A 26146-nucleotide genomic window follows, 5' to 3' on the forward strand; every position below is an offset into this window, starting at 1 on the left:
TGTATCAAAGAGAGGAATCTATTTGTTCATTAGTTTAGTTAAATTAGTGATACAAAAATTGAGGTTTCATGAGTCAATTTGGGAGGAGTGTTTTGATAATTCTGTAAAAGTTTTTGTGCATTAATGTGAGTATATTTGTGTAATGACCAGATCATACTATTAGAGCACCCTGAGACTCAATTTCAACTCGAGCATAGTATTCACATTTGAGGTAAGGGATATTATGAGCAAATTTTTAGATGTAAACAAATATTTTTGCGTTGCATGTTATTGTAATATTGTAAATGAATATGATTAGCATGATAATTTTTTAATGAGACCATGACATGCATAAAATTTTCATGTTTGACATTATGAGTTGATTTCATATACATGTTAGTTGTGGTATATCATGCATGTTAGAAAGAGATTATATTTGTGAAAGCATGTCTGTGTGATTATTATTAACATGCATTGTGATGAGATTATGTTTAGATTAGAGTCTCATTTATTCTATTCATGGTGTGTGAATAGATATATTGAGATCAACATGCATAAACCCTTAAATCTCGAAAGTGGTGACCTATGATGGCAAGGGCTACCTGGTTCACGGTCAAAGTGCAACCACCATAGAGAGTGGGTCATCGATGATTTAATGATGTAGAGACACTATATCATTGCATGCTTAGTGAGAGATAGTGTGAGTCCTAATATTATCATGAGATTAAAGAGCGAGATTCGTCGTGATCAGTTTACGACATCACTCGTGAGAGAACGAGTGAATTACGAGTTTGAAAATATGGTTCAATATGTTTAACTTAGTTATGACTTAGCGTTACACTCACACAGGGTTTAGGACTCTATAGGACCATAGATGGTTGATAACTATCATGGTTAGGATATAGCATGAATCATACCAAGATTGAGAGCTTGACCTCCCGGCAAGCTACCGATGGGGTCCTTATGGTGGTTTCACTGCAGTGCCTGGTGGTTCGGGGACTACTGAGAGTGTATAGTTCATTGTTTGACCAACATGTAGAATTGAGATGTTCTACGAGGTTGTTATACCTATAGACGGCTATGATCGGTATAGCTGACCTAGTGATAGTAGTTGTGAGAGAGTGTTTGAGAGAGTTAATAGAGGTAATTAAAATATACAAACTTGTGTGGTGTGTCAAAAACTAAATTAAGACTAGGGGCTTAGAGTCCACTACAGTTGTAAGTTTACGTGTTTATTTGCTTATAATTATTCTTTACTGGGTTGTAGACTCACTCCTAGGTTTAATTACAACTGTAGGTTTCAGGCACACTAGCACAGACATGACTTAATTGACTTCTTCTTTGGTAGAGTATTCGATAGTTTTTACTTTCATGTCATGAATAATAATGTATTTGTTGTTTCTTTTGTTATGAATGATGAACATTGTGAAGAAAGTGAGTTATTGAAATAATAAAGATAAAAAAAAAAGTAACCATGTTTCTTTGTGTGAACTTTGAACTATTCTCTTTGAAAAGTAATATCAATCGAACTCAGACTCCCGAGGTCCAAGATCGGAGTGTTACAAAGTGGTATCAAAGCCAAGTTTACACAAAGAAGTTTATCATTCATAACAAATTCAATGACATAGAATGTGATATAAGTCTCTACTCAATAAGAACACGTTAGTAACTACATTGTTTTGTAATTAAGAAATGGCTAGTGAGCACAATAATCACAAAGACCCTAGAGCACAAGACCTATCGAAGCCACCTGTCGTAGGAAGGGATGAGTTTGTCGCTGCAATGGCGACTGGAGTCATGACAAGCATGGCTCAAATAGTTAGAGATCTAACACTACAACCCTCATCGATTTATATCATTGCTGGGGAGAGAGACATTTACCGACATAACTACCCCTACACTGCTCAGGGGCGACAGACACAGTCATACGAGCGAGGAACTCACCAGTCATACCATCAGAAAGCTCGGTCAGTACGTGACCGGATGACGAGAGATTGGATAGTGGCTCAAGGAGGAGTCACAAGAAGAGCATCATCTAACACAAACTTTACGCCTCAAAGAGGGTCTCGTATGATCAGTGCACGGGGACGATATATGTCTCGAGCTAGCTATGCAGCTGCAATGAGTGCATCTAATCGAGAAGCTTCCCATCTAGTTGAGAAATTTCTTTCTGAAGAAACTAGGAGGGCGGCAATTCAGACCGTTGAAATAGCATGGCAAGTTGCTGAAGCAAACAGGAGTGGCCCAGGATTAGGGCACAAATAGGCAGTCTAAGGGAGTTCGGAGGAAGGAGGCGAGGATGAAGACCCCACTGATGATCCTGCTTCACCTACCTACACCCCTGCCGCCCTTACCCAAAGTCTTTCCTCACCTACTTATACTCCTGCTTCGCCTCAGTATGACCTAAATATTCTTTCTATGAATCACCCTCATCAGACACGAAGGAGTTCAGAAAAAGGACCAAGCTTCGGGTGGATTATAGAGTGATGTGGCAAAATGTTAGAAATAGTTAGCTTATTTGGATTAGTTCTATTTTTTTCTTGCATTGTTTTTCTTTTTGCTTGTTAGAAATAATTCTTTGACATGTATTGGATTGATTGATGAAATAAAATAAGATATTTTTTATCAATGAGTGTCATAATTGTTTGCATGTAATGAAATTTCATATGAATATAAATGAACCAAATAATGATAACCTCATTAACTTATATGGCCACTCGTAGGGGAACATCTTATCTATCTAAGGACATTGTGGCCGCTAGACGAGAGATGGGTCGGCTCGACGCAATAATTTGGGATAGAGAGCGCCTTGCTAGACCATCTCGGAGGGTTCTTTTATCACCCTTTACGATGGAGGATGCTCAAGATCATCGAGCACCTTTGTCTGTTGAAGCTCCTAAAAGTCAGGCTCCTCGTGAGGATGAAAAGCATAGTATAAAGACCTCACAAGGATCGCCAACAAGAAGCTCTGCAGGAGAGAGAATGAAGATACCTCCTAAGTACACCATAAATCGAATATTATACGAACTTTTGCAAGCAACTCGAGCCCAGCAAAGTCAGCCCCCAGCAATTATTTCTGGCATCACCTCTTGGGCTGAAAGGTTCAAGAACATGCAACTGCCACTCTTCGACGGCACTCCTGACGGTCGCAACAGAGAATTGGCTTATACAAGTGGAAAAGGCCTTGGATGTCATTCAATGTCCAGAAGATCAGAGAGTTTGGATAGTTGTGTCAAATTTGACCAGCAATGTAGAGCACTGGTGGAGATCCATCAGGGACACCTTGGAGTAGGACACATATTTGCCTTGGTCTACCCTTGTAAGGTGGTTCTACAGGAAATTATTCTTGAAGTGCCAGAGGGTGGAAAAAGAAGAAGAATTCAGGAAGCTGAAGTAGGGCAATATGATTGTAGCCCAGTACACAGCTCAATTTAACTCCCTTTCTTGTTTTGCCAAGTCCCTGGTGGCAAATGAGAAAGAGAAGTGCAGACGTTTTGAGAGGGGCTTGAGACCCAAAATTTTGAGGTTGGTAGGGCCACAACAGATAAAGAAATACAGTTGGCTCATGAACTACGCCTCCAAGTATGAGTTTTGGGAGATGAGGGCGAAAGAGAAGCCTCAAGAGAAGAAAAAACCTAAGACTAAAGATAAGACCTAACACAATGGTGATAATATGGTAGAGTCCTCTCGAAAAAAAAATTAGTGTAGACGAAGATTTCAATAAAACAAGAGGCAGTATGGAGGTCAGACCCCTAGTCAGAATTAGGGTAAGCAAGTCAAGAATACGAGCGGTCAACAAGCCAAAAGGCAAAAGATTCAGAAGTTGGCCCAATCAGACAACGCATGCAGGACTTGTGGTCTCCAAAGGCACGAGGGCAAATATGACCTAAGGAATGTGAGGTGTTTTAACTACCAACAGATGGGTCACTATGCCAAACTGCCCTCAACCGGATGAGAGAAGTAGTGCACCCCCACAGCAGAAGCCCATGATACCAGAACACGCTTACGCAGTTGCTCTCCAAGAAGCTCTTACTAGTCTTGGAGTGGTTAAAGGTATACTCCCTATTTCTGGTATTCTAGCACATGTATTGTTTGACTCTAGGGTTACACATAGTTTTACTACTTTAACTTTTGGAAAATGGTTTTTTGTTGCACCTTCATGATTGAGTGTTTCTTACTTAATAGAAACACCTGTAAGCGAGTCAACTGTTATGAACACAGTATATATCAATTATATAGTGAAAATAGAAAATCATGAGTTGTTTGTGAACTTATTGGAACTTGATTTCAAAGATATAGATTTGGTGTTTGGTATGGATTGGTTGTCAAACCATCATGCTATAATTGATTATAGAAAAAAGTTTGTCAGTTTTCAAACCCCCCAGACTCCAACTTTCAAATATCAGGGTGTTAGGAAACTACCGAAACCAACGATCATATCTCACCTAAAGGCTAACAAATACATCCAAGAAAGATGCATGGGATTTATGACTTATATGAAAACTGAAGAGAGAGAAGATCTCACCTTATCTGATATGGATATAGTTCGTGAATATGCTGATATTTTTTTGGAGGAACTTTTAGGCCTCCTTCCTGATCGAAAAAATGAGTTTTAGATTGACCTTGTTCCTAGAACAATGCCAATTTCGAAGGCTTCCTATTGGATAGGACTTGTGAAACTTAAGGAACTCAAAGAGCAACTGCAAGAATTGTTGGAGAAAGGTTTTATTCGATCGTCAGTATCTCCTTGGGGTACTTCAATTCTATTTGTCAAAAAGAAGGATGGATCACTGCGAATGTGCATAGATTATCGGTAACTAAATGTAGTGACCATCAAGAATAGATACCCATTGTCGCAAATCGATGATTTATTCGATCAACTTCAAGGAGTTGCATGTTTCTCAAAGTTGGATCTGAGATCGGGTTATCAACAACTGAGAATTAAGAAAGAAGATATAAGTAAGACGGCATTCAGATCAAGATATGGCCATTATGAATTCTTGGTCATGCCTTTTGGACTGACTAACGCACCAACAACCTTCATGCATATAATGAATAGAGTTTTTAGACCCTATTTGAATAAGTTTGTGGTGGTATTTGTTGATGACATCCTTATTTATTCCACCACGAGGGAGCAACATGAAGAACACTTGAGGATAGTTTTGCAGACACTCATAGAACATTAACTCTAAGCCAAATTCTCTAAGTGTGCCTTTTGGTTGAAACAAGTGTTCTTCCTTGGACATATCATTTCTAAAGATGGAATTATGGTAGACGCTACAAAAATTGAAGCAGTCACCAATTGGTCTAGACTCAAGAATCCTACCGAGATTCGTAGTATCTTGGGATTAGTTGGGTAATACCGACGGTTTATGGAAGGGTTTTCCTGATTAACAACTCTAATGACAAAGCTCACTAAGAAAGATGTAAAGTTTGAGTAGAATAACAAGTGTAAGCAAAGTTTTCAGGAGATAAAGAGGTGTTTGACCACAGCTTCAGTGTTGGTCTTATCTTCTGGATCTGGAGGTTTCACTATTTATAGTGATGCCTCTCATAAAGGATTGGGTTGCGTTCTGATGCAGCATAGTAAGGTGATAGCTTATTGATCATGCATAATATTCGTATTTTATTAATCATTATTTATGCATGATCCATGTTAAAATTGTTATAAAAACCCATTTTTATCATAGTTTTGAGAAATCGCATTGAATTGAATTTTATCAGAAAATCAGGTTTTTCAAAGTTTTCCCTACATTTTGTGTTTTTATTAGATTTAGAATTTCTTAATTATAGTTTAGTTATCTTAGGTTTGTATTAGCTAATTTTTAATTAGTTTAGTAAGTTTTGATTTTTAGAAAAAAATATGTTTTCATAAGAGACCTTGTTTTGAAAATTATCGAAAATATTCAGACTCTTTTGAAAACTTTATTTTGACCTAAGTAGGCTTATAAATAGTAGTTTAGAGGGTTGGGAAAAACATTTTTTCTAGCAGCCCTCTTGCTTTCCCTCCTTCTTGCCCCCCTCTTCTCTCTCGCCCTTGCTTCTCTTCTCCCTTTTGTCGATTTCTTTCTCTCCTTGTTCTCCTCTTCTTCTTTTTCTTCCTCTTTTTCTTTAAGCTTCGAACCCTTTCGTCAACGGCAACTTCTTCTTCTTCGTTGGTGCAGCATGAATGCAGCTGGATTGACCACCTTCCCTTCTCAACCAGTCTGTCAGAGGTGATCCACAAGGTGAGCTTCTTCTCCCCCATTTCCGTAGTTATTTTTAGATTTATGCATCGTATTTTATTTCCAACATTGTAGGTAGGGCAGTTTTTTTATTTCTGAATAGATCGTATTGTTTTTTCATCTCCTCCGTATAAGCATATCATCAGAAAATAAATAGTGTCATTTTTTACTCAGGTCGTTTTAGATTCATATTTTTACATGTAGGTTAGAAGAAATAAAAGTTGTGTTAGTCATTAGTTGTTTAACATGCGTCAGTTATTTATTTCATTCATTATATTAGTTCATCATTGTAATCATTAGTCATTGATACCATTAGCTTTAGCATTTTTTTTTGCCATTGAGCTGTATCATTTTCTTTAATTAAGTTTAGCATTTCTTTGTGGTCTCATGTTATTTTATTTTATTTATTACGTGATTGAATTTTTTATTAGTATATAGAATATAGTATAGTAGATAAGTTAGTAACTCACGTTTGTTGTAGGTTAAATTGATTAATGTCCATATAGGTTAGGTGTTAGTATATTGTATAGATTAAGATGCAGTTAGTCAATTTACAGATTATATGTTAGAGTAACTACTTGAATTTTTTTATTAGTCGACTATTGCTTTTATTAGTTAATTGTTTTAGTTAACGTTTATTTGTTATTAGTCGAGTAGTGCTTAATTATCTATTGAATCAACATTATTTGCTTTAGTGATCTATTCATGATATTTTTTATATACAGTGTGAATGACGTTGGATGTTCAAGATATACTAGTTAGTTGTTAATTGCATTAGCCAATGTGTTTTAGTTATTCATTAGTAGTTCTTGTTAATGTTTGTTAATAATTAATTAGTGTTATTTTCTTTTGTCATTTAGCTAGTTAGGTTAGATAGTTTTATTTCTTGATGTACGATTTTTTTGTTCTTAGTTACATAGTTGAAATCTCATAAATTGTTTTCATTAGTTAGCCCTTGATTGTTTAGTTGTTAGGTAGCTTCACTATTTCATTTTTTAGCAGTGTATTCAGTTAGTTAGATCTTGTTTTGCTAAATTTCTAATCAGTTAAGTTTAGAATTGGTTTAGTTTTGTTTGTTTTGCTGTGTTTTGTGTTTTTTATTCTTGCAGGGAAGCGTTGAAAAGTGCGGTAGAACCCTTTTCGTGCCCTAAAAGTATCCTCTGAGATCCCCTCAGGCTCTCAAAAGTGCCCTCACTGAGCCCTCAGAAAAACAAAAGTTCAAGAAAGCATGCATTACCTCAAGAAGGGACAAGAAGACTCGAAGCACTGAAGCCTTTTCTTTTAGTTTTAGATTAGGATTTTAATTCTTTTATTTTATTAATTGGGTCTGTAATAAGTCATTTAATTATTGTTTAAGCCCTCTGCGTAGGGCAGCACTCTCATAGTTATTGATTTAATTAATTTTTTTTTTTGCAATAAAGAGTAGTTTAGCTTGTGTGTTTGAATACAAGTATCTCCCGTTCCCTCAGTTCGACCCGGACTCCACCACTCATGCGAGGCGGTTTTATATTTTTTGTGTCTGGCTTTCACATTGCTTTCATATAAAATATTATTTTCAAAACCATTTTCTAAAACTCACACCACTTATGTATCTTGCCAACTCAAAACACATGAAGTCAACTATATGATGCATGACTTGGAGCTTGCAGTGGTTGTTTTTGCCATCAAGATATGGAGACTCTATTTATATGGCAAGCAATTTGAGGTTTTTATCGACCATCAAAGCCTTAAATATATGTTTTCACAAAAAGACTTGAACTTGAGACAGAGGAGATGGCTGAAATTTTTAAAAGATTATGATTTTGAGCTAAAGTATCATCCGAAAAAGCGAGTGTAGTTCGTTGATGCTCTTAGCAGGAAGTCAGGAGCATTAACTAGACTCTCAGATTGAGATTTATTTTCCTCAGTCGCGCATCAGAAAGAAGAAGCCCAATGTTTACCAGGTCGATTATTATTCATACAAACTACATTGAGGTTAGAATTGTTGGAGCAAATTAAAGAAAAACAACCCTTAGACCCTAAGTTGGCCCAAGTAAGGGAGAAAATTTCGGAAAGTGAGGAGTCAAATTTCAAAGTTGATGATCAAGGACTTCTCAAATTTCGTAATAGGGTGTGCATTCCAAAGTGTAATCAACTTAGACAACAGTTGTTGGGCGAGGCACACCACTGTAGATATGCCATTCATCTTAGCTGCACTAAAATGTGTCGAGATTTGAAAGATTCATTTTAGTGAAGCGGTATAAAGAGAGACATTGCAGAATTTGTAAGCAAGTGTCTGGTATGTCAATAAGTGAAGATTGAGCACTAACGACCCGGTGGACCACTGCAACCACTTTCCATACCTGAATGAAAATGAACAGATATCACTATAGACTTCATCTCAGGACTTTCAAGAATTAAGAATGGAATAGATTCTGTATATGTAATTGTAGACAGGCTAACTAAGTCAGCTCACTTTTTAGCCCATAAGATAACTCACTCTTATGACCAGTTGGTCCAATTGTTCATCAATGATATTGTCAAACTTTATGGAGTATCGAATTCGATTGTTTCAGATATAGATTCGAAGCTTACGGCATGATTCTGACAGAGTTTTCAAGAAGCTATGGGGACACAGTAAAAAATGAGTATGGCATTTCACCCCCATTCTGACAGACAATCGGAATGAACCATTCAGAATCTGAAAGACATGCTACGGGTACGTACCTTAGAGTATAGTGACTCGTGAAATGATATTCTACTTCTAATGGAGTTTGCCTACAATAATAGCTTTCAAGCAAGTATAGGCATGGCTCTATTTGAGGCACTGTATAGTCGATAGTATCGAACACCTTTGTATTGGGATGAGGTTGGGGAAAGAAAATTGTTAGGGCCCGATTTAGTGCAGCGGATGGTGAAAATGTTGTAGGATTGAGACAATGAGCACTAGAGGGGGGGGGGTAAATAGTGCTTTTAAATAACGTCTTTGGAATTTTGAAAGATTTTGAGATTCGCAAAGCAATCACACAGAGAACACAAGAATTTATCTTGGTTCGGTCTTCCAGACCTACATCCAGTCCCCAAGCAAAACCCGCTTGAGATTTCTACTATCAATATTGTGTAACTACAAGAGCATACAGATCAAATCTAATCCCACTTTCAATAACAACCCTACTAAAAGCAAACAACTCCTTTAAACTAAAGAGTCCTTTCCTTTTACAGAAAAATTATAAGTAAGCAAACTTACAATCAACCTACGAGCCTTTTCTTATAAATGCAGATGAAATGCAATTGGCTTCTGAGGTTGTTGAAATACTCAACTCACGAATTCACTATCTCTCAAAGGAATTTGAGTGAAAAATGGAGTGAAAATATCAAGTGAGTTAGAAAATGAATACTTGAATGAATAGGAGTGAACAACAAAGAATTCAATCTTTATAATTCAAAGTAATTCGATTGGATTTGATTATTTTGAGTGTGGAATGCACTCATATTTATAGTTGAAATATCTCATACGTTGAGGGTACAAAAGGGTGTCAAAATAGTCACTTTTGAACGGTTAATTCGTTTGAAAAATGAAAAGACACACATTTTAAAAGTTATAGGAAAACAACAATATTAGTCAACTGGAATAATAGTTAGTCGACTGAAATCAAATATTAGCAGACTGACAGATATCGTCAGTCGACTACTGTGTTTAATAGAGCCATTTTAAAATCTGGAGTTTGAAACTCAGCCGACTAAAGAAAAGTTAGTCGACTAATAAAAATTATCAATAGATTGAAAAACCTTTCAGTTGACTCCTGCTAAATTTTTCTGAAAACAAGCATTCTGCCTGGTCGACTAAGAAAACCTTCAGTCGACTGCTGCTAAATTTTCCAGAAATCAAACATTCTGTTCGGTTGACTGAGTCGATTAGTCGACTAATTCAGAAAGTTGACGTTTTTTCTTTAAAAAATTGGCGTGAGAAAGTTGGTGAACTGGTAAGTCTGTTGGTCGACTAATAAACATGAAAAATTAAGTAAAGAGTTTTTTAAAAATATTTTCATGAAGGGTTCTTTTAGAAAAGTTTTTCTAAAGACTTTTTAGGTGAAACACAATTGAAATATGCACTCTAAGTAAGGCTCTTACAAGAATCTAAGACATTTAATGAAATTTATATTTGCACATTAGTCTTCAAAGATTTTTCATCAAATTCTTCAATTTTTGTCATCTTTCTTTATTGCCTTGGCTGAAATACAGTTGATTCACTTGTTCATTATTAAAATCTAGTTTGAGAAATGTCATATACGGCTCATTGTCGTAACAATCTCCTCCTTTTTGACAATGACAAACTAGTCAAAGATGGAGCATTTAGATGCATAGATGGAGATTTTACTCTCCCTATCAATATGCTGCAAAACATAAGAAGTTAGCACAATCAAAGCATATATGTCACATATTGATTGTTTTGCATTTCCATCATTACTTCATGCATTTCTATTTCTTTTTCATGAAATTGGTATCAAGTTCTTATGCAATTTTCAATACTTTCTCATGCAATTTCCATTGCAATTTTCATGTTTGTCTTTTTCTCCCTCTTTGTCATAAACAAAAGGAGTAAGTGTGGTCATAGCATAAGCAAAATGCAAATTCAAGTTCAAAATATTACAACTCAAACAAAATATAATCAAAGCAATCAAAGTTCAAGAAAACAATGTTATTTTTATCAAGGCAATAACAGTAAACAAAGTTCAAGAGAAGTGTTGCTTGATCATCTCTTTGAGTTTAGCAATATCATTCTGAATTGATCATGTCCTTGAGTTCAGCAATATCAATGTTCACAAAAAAAAATTGATTTTGAGATTTTTCAAAAACAAAACGTTTAAAAAATAAATTTATAAATCTAAAAATGAGCAAATGCTTAGCTCTCTCCTAATTTTCATAAAATCTTTATTTTTAAGTGGTTTAGTGAAGATATCGGCATGTTGTGCATTAGTGGGTATAAAATTTAACGAAATATCTCTTTTTAACACATGATCTCGTAAGAAATGATGTCTTACTTCAATATGCTTAGCTCTTGAATGCTGAATAGGATTTTTCGAGAGATTTATATCACTAGTGTTATCACAATAAATAGTTGTTGTGGACTAATTCAAACCAAAATCTTTTAAGATTTGTTTCATTCATAGAATTTGTGAACATGCTAAACTAGCCGTTATATATTCTGCTTCAGTTGTCGAAAGTGACACTGAATTTTGCTTTTTACTAAACCAAGAGATTAAGGAATGTCCTAAGAAGTGACAAGTTCCACTAGTACTCTTGCGATCAGATTTGCTTCCAGCAAAATCTACATCACTATATGAAACTAAATCGAAGGAAGATGATTTCGGGTAAAACAAACCAAAATCTGAAGTATCTTTAAAGTATCAAAGAATTGGTTTTACTGCAATTAAGTGAGATTCCTTTAGATTGGCTTGAAATCTAGCACACATACAAACACTAAACATTATATCAGGTCGACTAGCAGTTAAGTATAATAGAGATCCAATCATACCTCTGTAGAGCTTAGTATCTACAGTTTTACCATTTTCATCTTTGTTCAGAGAGGTAGTTGTGCTCATAGGATTTCTTCTTGATTTTGATGAGTCCATGCCAAATCTTTTAAGAAGTTCTTTTGTATACTTGGCTTGGTTGATGAAGATTCCTTCATCAGTTTGCTTTATTTGAAGTCCAAGAAAGTAGTTCAATTCGCCCATCAAACTCTTCTTACATAGCTTTAGCAAATTCTTTACAAAGAGAATCATTAGTAGAACCAAATATTATGTAATAAACATAAATTTGTACAATAAGAATATCTGAATCTAGATTTTTAATAAATAAAGTGGAGTCTACCCGACCAATAGAAAAACCAGATTGTTCTAGAAAAATTTGTAGTCTTTCATACCACGCTCTTGGTGCTTGTTTGAGTCTGTACAAACCACTTTTTAATTTATAGACTTTCTCTGGATATTTCTCGTTTTCAAAGCCTGGAGGTTGCTCTACATAAACTTCTTCATTGATGTATCCATTTAAGAATGCACTCTTAACATCAATTTGATATAACTTAAAATTCATGTAACTAGTAAAAACAAGCATCATACGAATTAACTCTAATCGAGCCACTGGTGCATAGGTTTCATCAAAATCTATACCTTCTTCTTGATTATAGCCTTGTGCTACTAGCCTTGCTTTGTTTCGAATGACTTCGTCATTTTCGTCCAGCTTATTTCGGAAGACTCATCTTGTTCCAATTACTGGATGATCCTTTGGTCTATCAACTAGATTTCATACATCATTCCTAGTAAATTGGTTAAGTTCCTCAGACATGGCTAAAAGCCAAAACTCATCATCACAAGCCTCATTGATATTCTTTGGTTCTATTTTAGATATGAAAGCAATATTTGCAATATATTGCAATTGCCTTCTAGTTTGAACACCACTCTTTATTTCTTTAATAATTTGCTCATGTGGATGATTGGGAACTTCTTTCCAAACCGGTGGAAGAGGAATATTTTCTTGAGAAGTACAATCTATCAAAGGTTCTTCTTGAAGTATGACTATTTCTTCTTCGTTTAGATGTATAACCTGCTCACAATTCTCATCAAATGCAACATGTAAAGATTTTTCAATGCAAGATGTTCTTTTATTAAAAACACGATAAGCTTTGCTTCTATAAGAATATCCAAGAAATATTGTTTCGTCTGATTTTGAATCAAGCTTATCAAGATTATCTTTGGTATTTAACAAGAAGCATTTACTACCAAAAATTTTAAAATATGAGATCTTTGGTATACGACCATAATACAATTCAAAACATGTTTTATGTAAGATTGGTCGAATAAGAACACGGTTTAAAATATAACATACTGTATTTATTGCTTCAGCCCAAAAGTATTTTGGTAAATTTTTATCTTGAAGCATGGTTCTAGCATATTCTTGCAAAGTTCTATTCTTTCTTTCAATAACTCTATTTTGTGGAGCCGCAGTAGGAAAAGCAAAGTTGTGAGATATACCATGTAAGTCACAAAACTTTAGAAAAGATTCATATTCAAATTCACCACCATGATCACTACGAATTGTAATAATAGATGTAGATTTTTCATTTGTAATTCTTTTACAAAGTTTAGAAAATTCAGAAAAAGCATCAATTTTGCTTTTTAGAAAAATCACCCAAGTAAATCGAGAATAATCATCTATTATAACAAAAGCATACTTGCTACCATTCAAACTTTGAATTCTAGATGGTCCAAATAGATCTAAATGTAAAAGTTCAAGAGGACGCTTTGTTGAAATTATATCTTTTGCTTTGAAAGAACTCTTGATTTGTTTACCCATTTGGCAAGCATCACATAAGTGATCCTTCTTATATGATATTCTAAATAGGCCTCTAACAAGATCATTCTTGGATAACTTAGAAATTAATTTAAAGTTAACATGTCCAAGTCTCTTATGCCATAACCATTGAGTTTCATTTGAAACAATAAGACATTTTTCATTAAAAGTGGATAACTCATCTAGATAAAGTTCATATACATTATTCCTTCTTTTACCTTTAAAAATGATATTTTTAGAATGAAAATCAGAAATTAAGCATAAATCATGTTCAAAAGAAACAAGAAATCCTTTATCACATAATTGACTAATGGATAATAAATTATGCATTAAACCATCTACTAAAAGAACATTTTCTATTAAGAAAAATTTTGGATTACCAATGTTACCGATACCGATTACTTTTCCCTTGTTATTGCCACCAAAGGTGACGGTTCCTCCATCCTTACTTTGGAGGGTGGAAAATAACTCTGGCCTTCTAGTCATATGTTTGGAACAATTGTTGTCCAAGATCCATTTGCTCCTTATTTTGTTTACATACAACAAAATTGGAAGACAAAGCATTTGACCCCTTTTTATTTTTGGGTCTATGAGCGTTAGCCTTAGGAACCCATATCCATTTGGATTTTGGTTTCCTTTGATAATAAATATTCTTTCTATAAAAAGATTTAGCATTTCTAGAATAATCATGTCTAGGCTTATAAGCTTTATAAGTACTATGATTAGATGCATTTCTATTATGACTAGAAAATTGAGTTCTTTGAAACAATGATTGAGAATTTTGACTTTGATTCTTTACTACATAATTTGGTCTATTTTGAGTATCAAAGAAACTGTATCCCAATCCGATTTTATTAACCGAGCATCTTTGAGAACTAATAAGTCTTTCTAGGTTTTCTTATCCATTAGTGAACTTGGTCACTATAGAAAGAAGATCATTTGAATTTTCTTTCAGACTTGATATTTCTTCTTGTAAGATTTTGGTTCTAATTCTAATTTCTTTTATCTCAGATGCTTAACAAGAGTTTTTCTTCTTGAGATATTCTATCTCTTGAAGTAACACTTTATTTTGAGAGTCAAGAGTTGAATTTTCAATTTTTAAATCTTTGTTTTTAGAACTTAGACTCTTGAATTTAGCATATAAATCATTAAATGCTTCTAATAAATCATCATACTCAAATTGACTTACCGAGTCTTCTTGTGCTACAAAACACATTGGCGACTTCTTCATTTGATTCTTCATCGGAAGAGGAGTCACTATCATCTAAACTTGCTTGAAATGTCTTTTTCTTCTTGAATTGGTCCTTGGGCTTGATTTTGAGAAGAGGACAATCTTTTTTTATGTGTCCTGCCTTTTTGCAGTTAAAGCACTTGACTTCATTAGGTTTGGAAGAATCAGTTTTCTTTACTTTCTTTTGAAATCTTTCTTTTTTGCTGAATCTTTTGAATTGCCTTGTAATGAGAGCAATATCTCTATATTCTTCTGAATCTTCAGAGTCAGAAATGGCCTTAAAAGCAGGAGGTTTCTTTTTGGGTTCTTCTTCTTGTCTATCATGAAGTTGAACTTCATATGCCATTAAGTTGCCAACCAAATCTTCAAGAAAAAGGGTATTTAAATCATTTGCTTCCTCTATTACTGTGGTTTTTCTCTCCCATTCATGAGTTAAACACCTTAAGATTTTTTTAACTAAATACACTTGCAAATATTCTTTTCCAAGGGATTTTAGAGTGTTAGTAATATCGGTCATTTTTGTTACCATGTTTGATATAGACTCATTTTGCTTCATTTTAAACAATTCATATTTATGAACTAAAGCATTAATTTTAGATTCATTTACCTTTGACGAACCTTCATGAGTTACGAGAAGAGTATATCAAATTTCATTTATTGTAGAACATTGAGAGATGTGATTGAACTCTACCTTGTCAACGCCACAATATAGTGCATTCATAGCTTTGGCGTTGAGTGAAGCAGTCTTCTTTGCTTCATCGGTCCATTGGCTGAAATCAGTTGATGGTGCTTGGTACTTTTCTGAAACAACTCTCCAAATTTTGAGATCCATAGATTGTAAGAATATTGTCATTCTTACTTTTTAATGGCCATAATTTGTTCCATCAAGGAGAGGAGGATGAACTGAGGAGCATCCTTCTTTGTGCTAAGAAGACGATGTTGTTGTCATGCTAGATGATGGAAAAATCACGATATGGCTAACCTTGCTCTGATAGCAACTAAAAGTGTTGTAGGATCAAGGCAACGAATAATAGAGGGGGTGAATAGTGCTTTTAAATAACGTCTTTGGAATTTTGAAAGATTTTGAGATTCACAAAGCAATCACACAAAGAACACAAGAATTTATCCTGGTTCGATCTTCCAGACCTACATCCAGTCCCCAAGCAAAATTCGCTTGAGATTTTCACTATCAACCTTTTGTAACCACAATAGCATACAGATCAAATCTGATCCCACTTTCAGTAGCAACCCTACTGAAAGCAAACAAATCCTTTAAACTAAGGAGTTCTTTCATTTTACAGAAAAATTATAAGTAAGCAAACTTACAATCATCCTACGAGCCTTTTCTTATAAATGCAGATGAAATGCAATTGGCTTCTGAGGTTGCTGAAATACTCAACTCACAAATTCACTATCTCTCAAAGGAATTTGAGTGAAAAACTGGAGTAAAAATATCAAGTGAATGAGAAAACGAATACTTGAATGAATAGGAGTGAAAAGCAAAGAATTCAATCTTTGTAATTCAATGCAATTCGATTGGATTCGATTACTTTGAGTGTGGAATGCACTCATATTTATAGTTAAAACATCTCATACATTGAGGGTATGAAAGGGTGTCAAAACAGTCACTTTTGAACATTCAATTCGTTTGAAAAACAAAAAGAGACTTTTTAAAAGTTATAGGAAAACAACAATATTAGTCGACTGGAATAGTAGTTAGTCGATTGAAATCAAATATTAGCAGACTGACAGATATCATCAGTCGACTATTGTGTTTAACATAGCCATTTTAAAATTTGGAGTTTGAAACTCAATCGACTAAAGAAAAGTTAGTCGACTGATGAAAATCATCAGTAGACTGAAAAACCTTTCAGTCGACTCATGCTAAATTTTTCTAAAAACAAACATTTTGTCCGATCGACTAAGAAAACCTTAAGTTCACTGCTGCTAAATTTTTCAGAAATCAAACATTCTGTCTGGTCGACTAAGAGTCGATTAGTTGACTAATTCAGAAAGTTGACGTTTTTGCTTTGAAAAATTGGCGCGAGAAAGTTAGTCGACTAGTGAGTCTGTTGGTCGACTAATAAACATGAAAATTTAAGTAAAGAGTTTTCTAAAACGATTTTCATGAAGGGTTCTTTTAGAAAAGTTTTTCTAAAGACTTTTTACATGAAATGCAATTGAAATATGCACTCTAAGTAAGACTCTTACAAGAATCTAAGACATTTAATGAAATTTACATTTGCACACTAGTCTTCAAAGATTCTTCATCGAATTCTTCAATTCTTGTCATCTTTCTTCATTGCCTTAGCTGAAATACAGTTGATTCACTTGTTCATCATCAAAATCTAGTTCGGAAAATGTCTTATATGGCTTCGTTGTCGTAACAGATGGCAAACCAGGTGATATTTATTCGAGAGCGTCTTTTGGCAGCGCAAAGTCAACAAAAAAGTTATGCAGACCAAAGACGTTGCGAGTTAGAATTTGAGCAAGGTGATCATGTATTTTTGAAGATATCTCATTTTAAGGGAGTGATGCATTTTGGTCGAAGAGGAAAATTGAATCCAAGATATATTGGACCCTTCGAGATACTCACGAGAGTTGGTAAGACGGTATACAGACTGGCTTTGCCACCTTCCTTGTCTTGAATTCATAACGTGTTTCACGTATCTATATAGTGAAAGTATATGCTTGATTTCACCCACATACTGGATACTATTGAGTCAGTGCTGAAAATTCAAGATGACTTAAGCATGCATGAGAAGCCTATAGAGATCTTGAATGTGAATATACAAAAACTGAGAAACAAAGAGCTATCTCTGGTATTAGTAGATGGAGTCATCATAGCAATAAGGAGGCTACATGAGAGTGTAAATCAGACATCCATGAGTAATTTCCATATTTGTTTATAAGTAAGATTTGGGATGAATCATCTTTTAAAGGGGGTAAAATTGAACTCCCTTTGACGATTTTGTCGGAGAGGATAAAAAAAAAACATAATGACGGTTTCTCCAAAAGGGTAAACCACGTTACGAGAGAGGGTGAGCATAAACCTCGCCCCCTACAATCCGTGGGAGGGTGAGGGTTATCCTCACTTTGCGTGAGGGCTATTATAGCACTCGTGCAGCCCCCATCCACCACACCTCAACGAGCGGCAAAGGGAGAGACAGAGAGAGTGGCAGAGAGAGTGAGATCAGAGACTTACTGATGCCAACGATGAGGTACTCTTCCCTCTTCTTCTTCTTCTTTATCTTTTTCTTCTTTTCTCTTTTCATTCTCGGCAAAAGGGGACCGACAGTCATGGCTACCGACGAGTTTATGTTAAACAAAAAAAAGAAGAAGAGAGATTATGAGAGAGATAGAGAAGGGAGAGTCGATCGGCGGCCAGTCGACACGGACGGGCGACTTGTGCTCAGTTGGGAGCATGGGAGAGGGTCGGCTCAGACGCCGACCCCCTATGCAACATTGAGGTTGGAAGGGGATTTTCCCCTTCCACTTTTAATGAGGTCAAGCCGGGGTCGTCCTGGGTGCGACCCAGACCGGACTGGGTCGCACCCAGACCGAACCAAGCAAGAAAAAAGGGGGGGGGGGGCGAGTCGGTCTGGGTGTGGCCCAGACCAAACTGGGTCAATCTGGGTCGCACCTAGAACGAGACAGACCTGAAAAAAAAGAGTTTGGTTGAATCGATTCTGATCGAAATGGTTTGGACCAACCCGGTTCAGACTGAACCGATTCAAGTGGAGTTGGAACCAAACCGGTCTAGATCAACCCGAGTAAGACCGAACTGGTTCATTCTGATTGGGTCTTGATTCTTGTTCGGATCCAGTCTGATCTGAACCAGACCAAATCTAGATTCAGACTGACTATTCTGGATCTAATTGGATCAGTCTTGGATTCATATCAGAACTGGGTCTAGATCTAGTTAGACTGTCTGGATCCAGTCAGACTATTCTAGATCCAGACAAATTATTCTAGATCTAGATGAGTAATGGGTCTGGATTTAGTTAGACAATGTTGAATCCAGATTATAAATGGATCTGGATCAGGTTGTGAGATAGTCTCTGTTACGACAATGAAGCCATACATGGTACTTCAAGTACAAGGTTTTAATGATGAGCAAGTAGAATCAACTGCATTTCAGCTAAGGCTATGAAGAATCCTTGAAGACTAGTGTGCAAATGTTTAATTCATTAAAAGTCTTAGATTCTTGTAAGAGCCTTACTTAGAGTGCATATTTAGGTTGTATTTCACCTTAAAAGTCTTTAGAAAAACTTTTCTAAAAGAAACTCTTTTGAAAATCTTTTTAGAAAACTCTTTTCTTAAATTTTCATGTTTATTAGTCGACCAATAGACTTATCAGTCGACTAATCCTTTCGCGCCATATTTTCTAAAAAGTCATTCTTGTCAAATTAGTCGACCGAAGGTTTTATCAGTCGACTGGACAGAATGTCTGTTTTCTGGAAAATTAGCAGCAGTCGACTAATGGTTTTTCAGTCGACTGAACAGAACATGTGTTTTCTGAAAATTTAGCAGCAGTCGACTAATGCTTTTTATCAGTCGACCGAACAGAATGTTTGTTTTTCAGAAGTTTTTAGCAGCAGTCGACTAAAAGGTTTTTCAGTCTACTGATGATATTATCAGTCGACTAACTTTTCTTAAGTCGACTAAGTTTCAAAAGTTCAGATTTTCAAACGGCTCGATTAACAGATCAGTCGATCGATGATAACTGTCAGTCTACTAATAACTAACTATTAGTCGACTAACTGATGTTTCAGTCGACTAATTTTGTCGTTTTCCTGAAACTTCAAAAAGGCGTGTCTTTTCATTTTTCAAACGTTTGATCGTTCAAAATGGACCGTTTTGACACTCTTTCATACTCTCAACGTATGGAATCTTTTAACTATAAATATGAGTGCATTTTACACTCAAACATATCAAATTCAAACGATTTGAATCTTGCTTTTCACTCCTATTCATTCAAGTATTTGTTTTCTCACTCACGTGATATTTTCACTTCAGTTTTTCACTCAAATCACTTTGAGAGATAGTGAGTTCGTGAGTAGAGTGTTTCAACAACCTCAAAAGCCAATTGCATCTCATTTGCATTCAAAAGGAAGGCTCATAGGTTGTATTGTAAGTTCTTATTTCTTTTCTGTAAAAAGAAGGACTCCTTGGTGTAAAGGAGTTGTTTGCTTTCAGTTGGGTTGTTACTGAAAGTGGGACCGGTTATGGTCTGTGTGATCTTGTAGTTACAAGGTTGATAGTGGAAAATCTCAAGCGGGTTTTGCTTGGGGACTGGATGTAGGTCAGGTTTGACCGAACCAGGATAAAATCTTGTGTTCTTTGTGTGTTTGCTTTGAGATTTGCAAAATCATTCAATATTCCGCAGAAAAGTTTTAAAAGCACTATTCACCCCCCCTCTAGTGCTCGTTGCCTCGATCCTAGTGCACTTTCATTTGGTATCAGAGCACAGGTTTGCTATTACTTTGATTTGACCATCATCTAGCATGGCAACTACAACATCTCAGCACAAAGAAGGAAGCTCCTCTGTTCGTCCTTCTCTCTTCGATGGAACAAACTATGGATACTGGAAAGTAAGAATGACAATATTCCTGCAATCCATGGATCTCGATATCTGGAGAGTTGTTTCAGAAAAGTACCAAACTCCATCAACTGATTTCAGCCGATGGACCGATGAAGAAAAGAAGGCTGCTTCACTGAATGCCAAAGCCATGAATGCATTATATTGTGGCGTTGATAAGGTAGAGTTCAATCGCATCTCTCAATGCTCTACAGCTAATGAAATCTGGCATACTCTTCTCGTAACACACGAAGGTACGTCAAAGGTAAAGGAATCTAAAATTGCTTCTTTAGTTCATAAATTTGAATTGTTCAAAATGAAGCAAAATGAATCTATATTGGACAAGGTAACTAGAATGACCGATATAACTAACACTTTGAAATCCCTTGGAAAAGAATATTCACAAGTGGATTTAGTCAGAAAGATTCTAAGGTGTTTAACTCCTGAATGGGAGAGAAAAACCACTGCTATTGAAGAAGCAAATGATCTCAATACTCTCACTCTTGAAGACTTAGTTGGTAACCTAATGGCATATGAGGTCCAACTTCAAGACAGACAAGAAGAAGAGCCTAAAAAGAAGTCTCTTGCTTTTAAGGCTACTTCTGACTCAGAAGATTCTGAAGAAGATGAAGATATTGCCCTCATCACAAGGCAATTCAGAAGATTCATCAAAAAGGGAAAAATTTCAAAGAAAGGCAAAGAAAGCAGATTCTTCCATTCCCAATGAAGTAAAGTGCTTTAACTGCAAAAAGGCAGGACATATCAAGAAAGATTGTCCTCTTCTCAAATTCAAGCCCAAGGATCAATTCAAGAAGAAAAAGGCATTTCAAGCCTGTTGGGATGATAGTGATTCCTCTTCCGATGAAGAATCAAATGAAGAAGTCGCCAACATGTGTTTTGTTGCACAAGAAGAATCGGTAAGTCAATTTGACTATGATGAGTTATTTGAAGCATTTAATGATTTGTATGCTAAATTTAAGAGTCTTAGTTCTAAAAATAAAGAGTTAAAAACTGAAAATTTAACTCTTGACTCTCAAAATAAAGTGTTACTTCAAGAAATAGAAGATCTCAAGAAGGAAAATTCTTACCAGGCAATTGAGATAAAAAAAAATTGGAGTTAGAACCAATCTCTTACAAAAAGAAATATTTAGTCTTAAAGAAAAGTCAAATGATCTTCTTTCTATAGTGACCAAATTTACAAATGGTCAAGAGAATCTAGAAAAACTTCTTGGTTCTCAAAGATGCTCGGTAAATAAAACCGGATTGGGATATAGCCTCTTTGATACTCAAAATAGACCAAACCTTGTGGTGAAAAATCAAAGACATTATTCTCAATCTTTTGTTCATAGAACTAAACTTTCTAGTTCTAATAGAAATGCATCTAGATATGATTGTTCTAGACATGTTTATTCTAAATCCTTTTATAGAAAGAATACTTATTATCAAAGGAAACCAAAATCCAAATGGATATGGGTTCCTAAGACTAACTCTCATGGACCCGAAAATAGAAAGGGGTCAAATGCTCTGTTTTCTGATTTTGTTGTAGGTACACAACATAAGGAGCAAATGGATATTGGATAGCGGTTGTTCCAAACATATGACTAGAAGGCCGGAGTTATTTTCCACCCTCCAAAATAAGGATGGAGGAACCGTCACCTTTGGTGACAATAACAAGGGAAAAGTGATAGGTATTGGTAATATTGGTAATCCAAAATTTCCCTTGATAGAAAATGTTCTTTTAGTGGATGGTTTAAAGCATAATTTAATATTTATTAGTCAATTATGTGATAAAGGTTTTCATGTTTCTTTTGAAAATGATTTATGCTTAATTTCTGATTTTCAATCTAAAAAGATCATTTTTAAAGGTAAAAGAAGAAACAATGTGTATGAACTATATCTAGATGAATTACCCTCTTTTAATGAAAAATGTCTTATTGTTTCAAATGAAATTCAATGGTTATGGCACAAGAGACTTGGACATGTTAATTTTAAAATTATTTCAAAATTATCCAAGAATGATCTTGTAAGAGGCCTACCTAGAATACCATATAAAAAGGATCACTTATGTGATGCTTGTCAAAGGGGTAAACAAATCAAGAGTTCTTTTAAAGCAAAAGATATAGTTTCAACAAAACGTCCTCTTGAACTTTTACATTTAGATCTATTTGGACCATCTAGAATTCAAAGTTTGAATGGTAGCAAGTATGCTTTTGTTATAGTAGATAATTATTCTCGATTTACATGGGTGATTTTTCTAAAAAGCAAAAATGATGCTTTTCAGAATTTTCTAAACTTTGTAGAAGAATTACAAATGAAAAATCTACATCTATTATTACAATTCGTAGTGATCATGGTGGTGAATTTGAAAATGAATCTTTTCTAAAGTTTTGTGATTTACATGGTATGTCTCACAACTTTGCTTTTCCTAGAGCGGCTCCACAAAATGGAGTTGTTGAAAGAAAGAATAGAACTTTGCAAGAATGTGCTAGAACCATGCTTCAAGATAAAAATTTACCAAAATATTTTTGGGCTGAAGCAATTAATACAGCATGTTATGTCTTAAATCGTGTTCTTATTCGACCAATTTTACATAAAACATGTTTTGAATTGTATTATGATCGTATACCCAAGATCTCATATTTCAAAATTTTTGGTAGTAAATGTTTCTTGTTAAATACCAAAGATAATCTTGATAAGTTTGATTCAAAATCAGATGAATCAATATTTCTTTGATATTCTTCTAGAAGTAAAGCATATCGTATTTTCAATAAAAGAACATCTTGTATTGAAGAATCTTTACATGTTGCATTTGATGAGAATTGTGAGCAGGTTATTCCTCTAAGCGAAGAAGAAGAAGCAACACTTCAAGAAGAACCCTTGATAGAGAGTACTTCTCAAGAAAATATTCTTTTTCAACCGGTTTGGAAAGAAGTTCTTAATCATCCACATGAACAAGTTATTGGTGAAATAAAGAGTGGTGTCCAAACTAGAAGGCAGTTAGAAAAATATATTGCAAATGTTGCTTTCATATCTAAATTAGAACCAAAGAATATCAATGAGGCATGTGATGATGAATTTTGGCTTTTAGCCATGTCTGAAGAACTTAACCAATTTACTAGGAATGATGTTTGGGATCTAGTTGATAGACCAAAGGATCATCCAGTAATTGGAACAAGATGGGTCTTCCGAAATAAGCTGGATGAAAATGGTGAAGTCATTCGTAACAAAGCAAGGCTTGTGGCACAAGGCTATAATCAAGAAGAAGGCATAGATTTTGATGAAACCTATGCACCAGTGGCTCGATTAGAGTCAATTCGTATGATGCTTGCTTTTGCTAGTTACATGAACTTCAAGTTATATCAAATTGATGTTAAGAGTGCATTTTTAAATGGACACATCAATGAAGAAGTTTATGTAGAGCAACCTCCAGGCTTTAAAAATGAGAAATATCCAGAAAAGGTCTTCAAATTGAAAAGAGCTTTGTATGGACTCAAACAAGCACCAAGAGCGTGGTATGAAAGACTACGAAATTTTTTAGAACCCATTGGTCGGGTAGACTCCACTTTATTTATTAAACATTTTAATTCAGATATTCTTATTGTGCAAATTTACGTTGATGACATAATATTTGGTTCTACTAATGATTCTCTTTGTAAAGAATTTGCTAAGGCTATACAGGAACAGTTTGAAATGAGCTTGATGGGCGAATTAAACTACTTCCTTGGACTTCAAATAAAGCAAACTGAAGAAGGAATCTTCATCAATCAGGGTAAGTATACAAAAGAACTTCTCAAGAGATTTGGGATGGACTCATCGAAATCAAGAAGGAATCCTATGAGTACAACTACTTCTCTTGATAAAGATGAAAATGGTAAAAGTGTAGATACTAAGCTCTACAGAGGTATGATCGGATCTCTATTATATTTAACTGCTAGTCGACCTGATATTATGTTTAGTGTTTGTATGTGTGCAAGATTTCAAGCTAATTCAAAGGAATCTCACTTAACTGCAGTAAAACAAATTCTTCGTTATTTGAAAGATACTTCAGATTTCGGTTTGTTTTACCCAAAATCATCTTCCTTTGATTTAGTTTCATATAGTGATGCAGATTTTGCAGGAAGTAAATCTGATCGCAAGAGTACTAGTGGAACTTGTCATTTCTTGGGAAATTCCTTAGTCTCTTGGTTTAGTAAAAAGAAAAATTCAGTATCACTCTCAACAACTGAAGCTGAATATATAGCGGCTAGTTTAGCATGTTCACAAGTACTTTGGATGAAACAGACCTTAAAAAATTTTGGTTTAAACTACTCCACAACAACTATTTATTGTGATAACACTAGCGCTATAAATCTTTCGAAAAATCCTATTCAGCACTCAAGAACTAAGCATATTGAAGTTAGACATCATTTTTTAAGAGATCATGTGTTAAAAGGAGATATTTCGTTAAATTTTATTTCCACTAAAGAACAACATGCTGATATCTTCACTAAACCTCTTAAAAATGAAGATTTTATGAGAATTAGGAAAGAGCTAGGTATTTGCTCATTTTTGGATTTATAAAAATGCTGATTTTTGAACAAAATCTCAAAATCGCACTATATTAGTCGACCGATAAAATTCTAGTCGACTGGTGTTTTTATATTTTGGAATGTATCGCATCATATTAGTCGACTGATGATATTTTTAGAATAAGTCGCACTTTTTTAGTCGACCGATAAAGTTTTAGTCGACTAAATTTTTTTTTTAAAAAAAAAAACTTAAATGAAGGGACCCGACACCCCTTGGATTTGTTTTTTAAAAACCCGTTTTTTTTTAAAGAAGGCATCGTTTCATTCTCGCACCTTTTCGTTTTTTTTTTTAACGAAACCCTTAAACCAAAAACCCCTCTTTCTCCTTTGTCTCTCTCTCTCTCTCTTCCGAAAAACCCTCGGAGTATCGTTCGACTCCATCATCGCCGGGAGTTTCTTACCGTAACAGGGAGACGCCGGAATCTTCTGGCCGTGATCTTCAAACGCCGGAATCCTCTTGCAGCGACTGGCGCATCTTCAAAACACTCCGAAACTCTCTTACTGTGACAGTGCATTACCAGAATCCCCTTTTGGCCGACCTCTCCTCACCGTCAGCCACCACATTGTCCTTCATTTTTTATCGCCGGAAAGCTTTTTCCCTTTGTCGGACGTCATTTGGAAGCTGACATTTTGGTAACCATGCCTCGCACGAAGTCTACATCTGCAAAAGGTTTAGGTTCTCCTCCTCCTACACCTACTTCAAGACATGGTTTTTCACTAAGATTACTTCGTAACCCTCTTCTCTATGACACTTTTGGATCAATTTCTGCACTACCTATTTTACCAGGCCGAAATGTTCTATTTCACTTGTTTTCTCGTTACAAAATAAGAGATTTATTTCCTGGTATTTCACATCTTTTTGATGCTTGTGCAGATACACTTCACTATCCTTTTCTCATTCACTTGTTTTACACAAATTTACAAATGAACCATGAAACTGGAATTTTATCTTCTCTTGTTCGTGATGTTGAAATCGAGTTTGATTCAAAATTACTTGGAGAAATTCTTGAAATTCCATCTTCAGACACTCTTTTCAACACTATTGAAATGAATGATGAAAGAGTTTTTGAACAAATTCTTCTTCCAGAAGCACCTCACTGCCCTCCTTTCAAAAATACTAATCTTCAAACTCGTGCATGCATTGCTGGACGAATCCTTGCCCACAATGTTCTACCCAAAACTGGTTCTTTTGATTATTATTCCACAGATCTATCTACGGCTCTTTATGTTT

This window comes from Nuphar pumila, chromosome 16 (genome assembly GCF_984573655.1).
Source record: "Nuphar pumila chromosome 16, dmNupPumi1.hap1.1, whole genome shotgun sequence".
In the NCBI taxonomy this organism is placed as follows: Eukaryota; Viridiplantae; Streptophyta; class Magnoliopsida; order Nymphaeales; family Nymphaeaceae; genus Nuphar; species Nuphar pumila.